The following is a 7,500-nucleotide window of genomic DNA, read 5'->3' as shown; positions in this document are numbered from 1 at the left end:
GTTATGGGACTTATAGAAACAGAAATATCAGACAGTTTCTACCTATGTTAAGGGACTTATAGAAACAGAAATATAAGACAGTTTCTACTTGTGGAATTTACTATGTAAAGATCGACAACAGAAATGATTAAAAATGCAACAATAAGTTTGAAAAAAGTGACAAAAAAGCAACTATACACACACACACACACACACACACACACACACACACACACAGGCACATGCACAAACACATAGACGCACACACACAGACACACATACACACACACACACAGACACACACACAAACACACACACACTTCTTCTGCAGTGCTGTGTGTTTGGAGACTAGTTCCCTCTGTGTGTGTGTGTGTGTGTGTGTGTGTGTGTGTGTGTGTTTGGAGACTAGTTCCCTCTGAGAGTGTGTGTGTGTGAGTGTGTGTCTGTGTGTGTGTGTATGAGTGTGTGTGTGAATCTGTGTGTGTGTTTGGAGACTAGTTCCCTCTGAGAGTGTGTGTGTGTGTGTGTGTGTGTGTGTGTGTGTGTGTGTGAGTGTGTGTCTGTCTGTGTGTGTGTATGAGAGTGTGTGTGTATCTGTGTGTGTGTTTGAAGACTAGTTCCCTCTGAGAGTGTGTGTGTGTGTGTGTGTCTGTGTGTGTGTATGAGTGTGTGTGTGAATCTGTGTGTGTGTTTGGAGACTAGTTCCCTCTGAGAGTGTGTGAGTGTGAGTGTGTGTGTGTGTGTGTGTGTGTGTGTGTGTGTGTGTGTGTGTGTGTGTGTGTGTGTGTGTGTGTGGGTGTGTGTGTGTGTGTGTGTGTGGAGACCAGTTCCCTCTGATGCTGCTGCTGCAACAACAACTCTGTGTTTTATCTCAATGTTTCCGTGTTTGTAGAACACTTATCGTGTTCTTCTGAAAGCTCTGGCAGCACAAACTCTCTTCCTGCCAATAAAGCTTTTAGGATTTTCAGTGATTACATGAAGCATGAAAAGAGAGGAAAGAGGGAGGGAGGGAGAGAGAGAGAGAGAATGAGAGAGGAATAGAGAGAGCGAGAGAGAGAGAGGAATGGAGAGAGAGTGAGAGGGAGAGAATTTCAAATAAATTACAGAACATTGTAGAAAGAGTAAAGGATCCAACCAGTTGTGTGTTTAATGGTCTCATCATCTCAGCTGTGTGTGTGTGTGTGTGTGTGTGTGTGTGTGTGTGTGTGTGTGTGTGTGTGTGCTTGTGTGTGTGTCTCAGCTGGACTTGTAGGCCGTTATATTGTTGGCTAGTTTACTTTAGAACCAAAAATCAGATTTCATAAACTACATGTGTTCTGTGTGTCGCCTCTGTGCTGCTCTGCAATCTCCCATGATCCTCAAGTGTTTGACCTCGTTAGGGCGGAGGGCGCCTCTTATTGGACGCCGCTCGTCGTATAACTGCTCTTATCACCGCTGGGAAAGGTTAACTCATGCAGTATTATACTAACAAGCGCCGGCCGCTTTGGCTTCATTAAGAGGAGGATTGTGTTCAAATGGCTCAGAGGAGAGAGCCATGGCGTTCACACAGCGTTCCCACAGCTTTCACATTACGTTCACACAGCTTTCACACAGCTTTCAAGCTACGTTCACACAGCGTTCACACTACGTTCACACAGCGTTCACACAGCGTTCACACAGCGTTCACACAGCGTTCACACTGCATTCACACTACGTTGACACAGCTTTCACACAGCTTTCACACTACGTTCACACAGCTTTCACACTACATTCACACAGCTTTCACATTACGTTCACACAGCTTCCACACAGCTTTTAAACTACGTTCACACAGCGTTCACACAACGTTCACACACTTTTCACATTACGTTCACACAGCTTTCACACAGCTTTCAAACTACGTTCACACAGCGTTCACACAACGTTCACACAGCTTTCACACTGCGTTCACACTTCTTTCACACTGCTTTCACACTGCGTTCACGCTACGTTCTCACAGCGTTCACGCAGCGTTCACACAGCTTTCACACAGCTTTCACACAGCTTTCACACAGCTTTCACACCGCGTTCAAGCTACGTTCACACAGCGTTCACACAGCGTTCACACAGCGTTACCACAGCTTTCACACAGCGTTCACACTGCTTTCATGCTACGTTCACACAGCGTTCACACAGCCTTCACACAGCGTTCACACTACGTTCACACAGCGTTCACACTACGTTCACACAGCGTTCACACTTCTTCCTTCACAAAGCTGTGTCAACGTAGTGTGAAAGCTGTGTGAAAGCTGAGTGAACACTGTGTGAACGCCATTGCTCTCTCCTCTGAGCCAATTGAACACAATCCTCCTCTTAATGAAGCCAAAGCGGCCGGCGCTTGTTAGTGTTGTACTGCATGAGTTAACCTTTCCCAGCGGTGATAAGAGCAGTTATACGACGAGCGGCGTCCAATTAGAGGCGCCCTCCGCCCTAACGAGGTCAAACACTGGAGGATCATGGGAGATTGCAAAGCAGCACAGAGGCGGCACACAGAACACATGTAAGGGATAATGTAGAGCGAGGCGGTTGTTATAGCAAATACAACCCCGACAGGGTGATCAGGAATCAGCCTGAAGGGGTTGTATTCGCTATAACAACCACCTCGCTCTACGTTATCCCGCTTATTACATTGCTACTTACCAAATAAATCAATAATTTGACTAATAACTTGACAAAATATTTATTTAAATGAGAGTTTATTGATTTACATACGATTGTATTACTTCCACTAGAGAAAATAGTCTGTTCCTTCTCTACGGTTTGAATCCTGCGTCCATAGCAACGTAAACTCTAGCTTTTTAATACAGGCTGTGATAGTAGCCGTATATTTTATGGGGTGCTGCCGTGGTGGACAAATAACCCAGCTGCTGTTTTAATTTTAATTTAATTTTTCTTTATTTGATCAGGGACAATGCACAAAAAACATTAGTCTATAAAAGAAGAGATGTCATGTGCCAGGTTATAGCAGAAAATGCTAATTTCCACCCACAGTCCCTGGACAGGTTGATGTTATACTTACAAAAATTCATAAAATTTATACACAATAATACATGAAAGCATTACTTCACTCAAAAACACTCTCCACTTCAGGAATCTATCACTCACTCACAGTTTACATCATTCATATCACAGTCAGTCAGTGCATACACTACATTCACACTACATACACACTACATTCACACTACATTCACACTACGTTCACACTACATTCACATTCACACTACATTCACACTACATTCACACTACGTTCACACTGCATTCACACTACATTCACACTACGTACACACTACATTCACACTACGTTCACACTACATTCACACTACATTCACACTACATACACACTACATTCACACTACGTTCACACTGCATTCACACTACGTTCACACTACATACACACTACATTCACACTACGTTCACACTACATTCACACTACATTCACACTACATACACACTACATTCACACTACGTTCACACTACATTCACACTACGTTCACACTGCATTCACACAGCGTTCGGACAACGGTACAAGAACTTCGAAAGGAGCTACAAAGGGTAGTAAAAAGTGCCATCTTACAGTCATCATATTAAAACTGTCTTTTGTCTTTTCTTGTGTTGTTGCAGGACCTCTGAGGGGGTCCACCCCCGCCTCCGACTTCCTGTTTACTTCCTGAAACACAGTGAGCACTTCCTGTTCCTCCACGACTGTGACCTGTCTGGCCAGAGGCTTCAGCTGTCTCTCTGCACAGATTTAAAGACTGTGAGTAACTTAACCTAAACATGTGTCTGTTTGTCTGTTAATGTGTGTGTGTGTGTGTGTGTGTGTGTGTGTGTGTGTGTGTGTGTGTGTGTGTGTGTGTGTGCGTATGTATGTGTTTGTGTCTTTGTATGTGTCTGTCTGTCTGTGTGCGTGTGTGTATGTGTGTGTGTTTGTGTTTGTGTTTGTGTGTGTGTGTTTTGGAACAAATTACAAGTAATTCAAATTAAACACAAAATCAACAAAATAACAACGTTAAAAATAAGAATATCTGCAGATTCTGCTTCTTTCTTCTGTCTTCATATGCTCTCATTTCCTTTTCTCTTTCTTTTCTTGTCTTTTATCCAATACTGTCAATTTGGTTGCTTCCTTCAGAGTCACCCTGCTCACAAAACACACACACACACACACACACACACACACACACACACATGAACACACACACACACACACACACACACAGACACAGAGAGACACACACATACAAAAACACACACACACACACACAACCATACAGACACACACATGCACATACACACAGACACACACACACACACACACACACACACACACACACACACACACACAAACAGACAGACACACACACTTAACATACACAGACAAAAACAGACACACACACACACATAAAGACACGCACACACACAAACACACATACACAGACATAAAGACACACACGGACACACAGAGACACAGACACACACACAAACAGACAGACACACACACACACACACAGATACACACACACACACACAGTCACTGACAGTTACAGTTTTCTTCAGATTCACCCTGCTCTCTTTTTCCTTTTCTTCTTTTCTACTTTTCCAGCTGTTGGCTTTTCGTTTTTCAGTTTCTGATTTGATTGGTCTTCTCTTCCTCTTCATTTTTCGGATTCCTTTTTCTTCCCGTTTCTCTCGCTGTATTACTCCTCTCTCGTTCATTAGCCTCCATTCAGTCTGTGCTTTTATTTTGTATTTCCTCTCACTTCCTTTTAAAGTCTCATTGATTCTCTCCAGCTGACCGTTGGTCGCTATTACTGATTACTCTCTGCTCCCATTGGCTCTCATTTAGCATCCTGTAACACACACACACAAACACATATATACACACACACACACACACACACACAGAGATGCACACACACACACACACACACAAACACACACACACACACACACACACACACACACACACACACACACACAAACAGACACACACACACAAACATATGCATACAAAAAAACACATACACACAGACAGACACAAACACATATATATACACACACAAACATATATACACACACACACACAGACAGACACAAACACATATACAAACACAGATGCACACACATACACACATACACACAGACAGACACAAACACATGCACAAAAACACACACACACACACACATGCACACTCGTACACACATGCACATACACACATACACACACACACACACACACACACACACACAGTGACAGTTACAGTTTTCTTCAGTCACCCTGCTCTCTTTTTCCTTCTCTTCTTTTCTTCTTTTCTACTTTTCCAGCTGTTGGCTTTCTTTTCGGTTTTCACTTTCTGACATGATTGGTCTTCTTTTCTTCTTCCTTTTTCGGATTATTTTTTCTTCCCGTTTCTCTCGCTCTATTACTCCTCTCTCGTTCATTAGCCTCCATTCAGTCTCGTGCTTTTATTTTGTATTTCCTCTCACTTCCTTTTAAAGTCTCATTGATTCTCTCCAGCTGACCCGCAGTTGCTATTACTGATTACTCTCTGCTCCCATTGGTTCTCACACACACGCACACACACACACACAAACACGTACACACACACACAGACACAAACACACACACGCTCACACACATACATACAGTCACAGTTACAGGTTTTTACAATCGCTTTGCTACTAATTTCAGAACTTTGACGTCATTTTTTAAATCAGTGAAATCAAGACATCACTCGTAACACAGGCTGTCCACTGTTCAAAACACGGCATTGTGGGAAGCTGCTCGGGGCTTCTCAGGTGTTGCGAGCATATCCCTCCGCCCAAGTAGCAGAGAGCAGCAGTGCTTTGCCTTTCTGAGAATATAATTCCCGGTGTGTGTGTGTATATATATATATATATATATATATATATATATATATATATATATATATATATATATATATATATATATATGTGTGTACGTTTAAAAGATGGCTGTGTCAAATGTGACCTTGTTATTTGTACACGCTGTGATTCTACAAACCAAAACATGGAAGTAGAAACAAGTTGGCATTATTTTGGTTATTTACGGTGAATAAGGTAAAGGCCCAATAAGTCGCCGTGTTCTTTTAAATTGCCATTTAGCCCGTTTTCATCGCTGGCGTTAGACCCAGCTTTTCCGTTCGTCTTAAAGACTTTGGCTGGGAAAGAATCCAGAATCTGCAATCCAACCAGAGGAAAAGACAAAAGAAGCTGCGTGAAATCAGGATTTCACAGAGATTAAAAAGGAGAAAGTGTGTGTGTGTGTGTGTGTGTGTGTGCTGAGCCTGAGTCTGCAGATTGATTACGGTTCGGATCAGTCGTTTGATTCCTGAAGAGGAGCAACGAAGAAATGAGCTGCAAGCACTCTTTATTCTTCATTCTCTCTGTCTCTCTCTGTCTCTCACTGTTACCTTTAAAGTCTTTTTTTACAATTTGTCCTTCAGCCTGACACACACACACACACACACACATGCATGCACGCACACGCACACACCCTGTGGGAGAAGGTGGTGGATTGCCTGTCATGATGAAAAGTGAATCCACTTTCTCAGTCTGGCACTCGGGGCGCCCATTCAAGGCCTGCAGACACACACACACACACACACACACACACACACACACACACACACACACAAACACAAACACAAACCCACACACAGAGACAAAGATACAGACACACACAGAGACAAAGACAAAGACAGACACCCACAGACACACACACAGACACAAATGCACATGCACACGCACACACACGTGTGCACACACACACACAGACACACACACAGATTCAGACACAGGCACACACATGCACACACATAGATGCACATGCACACACACGTGCGCACACACACACACAGATTCAGAACCACGCACACACACACAGAGACACATGCACACACACACACGTGCGCACACACACACACAGATTCCGACACGCGCACACACGCACATACACGACACGTGCATGTGCTCTTTTTCCATTTCCTATTTTCTCATTTCCAAGCTGTCTGCTTACTTTTCTTTCTTTCGAACCAACGACTGAATCCACCGAGCACCACGTTTCAATTTCAGTTGAAGGAATACCCCAAATTTTTTTTTTAACCGTTAAAAAAAAAATGAATGCACGTAATATTGTGTCCCGTGTTGAGCCAAGTTAGCCTGTATGTCAAGTAAAACGCAAAGAAAAGCCACGTTTTTTGACAAGTTTGTATTGACGAACAAGGAAAGCAGTTTGCCAGTCGAGTGACGTGTTTCAGCACCACGGACAGCGACAGCTGATGGAAAGCGATGGTGCTGAACAGGCCAAGAGCTCTCAACCAGAGACACACTATAGAACTGACATGGCTGTATTATATACAGTACACGCCAAAAGTTTGGACACACCTTCTCATTCAATGCGTTTCCTTTTTATTTTCATGACTATTTACATTGTAGATTCTCACTGAAGGCATCAAAACTATGAATGAACACATATGGAATTAT

The 7,500-nt window shown here is 43.0% G+C and overlaps 1 long non-coding RNA gene across 1 annotated transcript in view; it reads left to right on the top strand.

Moving 5' to 3' along the window:
* Nucleotides 1-7,500, top strand: part of LOC114568813 (uncharacterized) — a 63,579-nt gene that overhangs the window by 53,210 nt on the left and 2,869 nt on the right. Inside the window, exon 3 of the long non-coding RNA XR_003694326.1 lies at nt 3,619-3,754. This is a non-coding gene — a long non-coding RNA (uncharacterized LOC114568813). The remainder of the gene's footprint in view (nt 1-3,618; nt 3,755-7,500) is intronic.

Source organism: Perca flavescens, chromosome 14 (assembly GCF_004354835.1).
Source record: "Perca flavescens isolate YP-PL-M2 chromosome 14, PFLA_1.0, whole genome shotgun sequence".
Taxonomy (NCBI): domain Eukaryota; kingdom Metazoa; phylum Chordata; class Actinopteri; order Perciformes; family Percidae; genus Perca; species Perca flavescens.
This window is presented reverse-complemented; position numbering and strand designations above follow the sequence as displayed.